We start from the raw sequence: 2,545 nt of genomic DNA on the forward strand, positions 1-2,545 counted from the left end.
TATGTTTTCGCCTCGCAAATTTTGTTGCCGATGGCAAATCGTTTTATTCATCAACATATTTATTTACTTTTTCGTCAACATTTGTTTTGCATAAAGCAGGCTAACAAGATCTGTCACCTTGCTTAGTTCGCATTTTTGAGCGTTAAAATATAATTTTCGGTCGTATGTTCCTGACAGCAAGTCGCATATTTTGTAGATGATTCCAGCCGTCTCCTCCCTAACCCTAGTTAGGGAGGAGACGGCTGAAATTTCAGACTACATATGTTGGTGTCTTCAATTTAGATACTAAACCCACCAGACAGAGATTAACTTCAGTGAGCGTTTGTCTCTCGGAAAGCTGTCAGAAGCTCAGAGTGCACGCTTAAGCTTGTGGTTGAAAATTATCAACATGATCAACATGTCCGCCTTGAGGCCAATGTTTCTCGATTTCCTTTTATTTTCTTCAATCTCTCTTGGTTTAGTATTTAGATGAACCACATGCCTTCTCAGGGGGTATTTAGAAAAGACATCTACCATGGCACTGTAATGATTTACGGTACCAAAACAATATCGCGTACTATTAGAACTGCATATATTACACAAGGACAACTTGAATCTCGTGAAAAAACAAAACGCAGCTCAGTTGACAGTTACGGAAAAAAAACTGTCAAGTTACTGCACTATCATACGTACGCAATGCGTTCCTATTTTTAAAAATATCACGTATATCCTCAAACCTCAACAAAAGCTACAAGTAGTAAATAGTTCTCAGAAACTACAAAAGTTCAGCATGATTCGAGCTGAACAAAAAACTATCAAGAACGAAACCCAAAAAACCCCAGTGATCGCTTCTCGAGAGAACAGACACACAGCCGAAACTCATACGGCCCTGAAAAAAGTACCGTACAACAATGGTACTTGATCGTAGCCCTTGGCTGAAAACTAATCTTAGCCAAAAGGCCGAGAAGAGATCAGGATACGGCATATTTAGGTAAAAAATTTGAGGGGATACGGGATATCTGGGGTGGGGGGGGGGGGGTGGGAATTGAATCGATGATAGAGATTTTTGGGTATCAGAACCCGGACTGGACTACTGGATTTAACTTTTTTTTTCTCAACGAGATTTCAAGTTATTGTGGAACGTTTGGTACCAAGTTACTCCAACACTGAAATCAAGACTTTGGACTGGACTATGGAACACGCAGCTACAGGATTTTAGATTTTTTGAGCATTGAGAGAAATGGAGTACAGCTGCAGTCTTTTTGTCTTTGCCACGGCAGATTTAAACACATTGCAAGGAAGTAAACCAGGATTACGGAACTGGACTTCGAATACAGGATGAGAAGTTGTTGAAAGGTGATTGTAATAAGTTTTTCGGATGATTTAGATCTGATCTTGTAATTTTTGGATGAACGGAATTAAAGAAGCAAGTAAGACTGTGGGATTTGAATAAAGTCTCTTTTCAAAAATAGAAATAATAAAAAATCTCGTATCCTGATAACCCCTAACAGGCCTTTGTTGTTTACATTGCAAATTTAGTAACCTTAGGAAAAAGGGTTTTTACAACAAACAACTTCAAGTTAGATTACAAATTTATCTTTCTGGTAATCTCTCGCCATTTTCCGAAGTTTACCTGTAGATGAAGTTCACTGTAACTGGAGAATTTGTGTTAACTGTTTGTGCATCCCACGGATACACCGTTATAGGCGTCTTGTTTATGTTTAAGGCGAATGTGTGGTCCCCGGTGGGGTGAGTACAATGACCTTTCGTGATATTACGACCAATTTTTCCTCTCCCGTCATTCTGCACGGGCAGGAGTGTAGGAGGCTGCTGAAATCGAGGTTAACAATCATCCCCTGATAGCTGCGCTTGACAAACAAAAACTTCAACAATCGGCCGATTAAAAATTTACGGTTTATTATTGGTCTTCCCTTTGTCCTTATAGTCACACCACACGACTTCGAAAAGCGCTAAAATGGTTTACAAGACGAAGTTGAAGCACTTTGTGTGCTTACAACTCAGAAATTTGGTTTTTGTGTGATATTAAAGGAGAATTATGTAGATCCAGGACGATGTTATCTGCCTTGGTCTTTGGGATCTTCAGAGCTTTCCCAATCTCCACTTATTAAACGTTCTGATTCTACTAATTACATTAACTTGTGCATCCAGCGAGAACGACTATTGTCGCCTTTTGTATATTTTCAAAAGGATATTGAAAGATATTGAATCTATGGAAAACGGTCATTTCCGTCCTTAAGCGGTCACGCCAAAACGCAGGCTGCAGACTGTGCAGACCGTGCAGACCAGGGGTAAAATATGGTGTTACCCTCACTATTATTGAGAGCTAACCGTAAACAGGCTAACCTGAATGTTATTTAGGCCTAATTAGGCTAACCGAATGTTATTTAGGCCTAATTCAGGCTAAACGAATTTTCATTTTACAGACGGTCTGCACAGTCTGCAGTCTGCGTTTTTCAGTGTCCCGTCCTTATTGTGTGACTGCCATCAAAAATAAACTGTTTCTGTTTATAACTCGAAAAATAACAAAGATCAGTTTGCACGATTT

This window comes from Montipora foliosa, chromosome 13 (genome assembly GCF_036669935.1).
Source record: "Montipora foliosa isolate CH-2021 chromosome 13, ASM3666993v2, whole genome shotgun sequence".
Lineage (NCBI taxonomy): Eukaryota > Metazoa > Cnidaria > Anthozoa > Scleractinia > Acroporidae > Montipora > Montipora foliosa.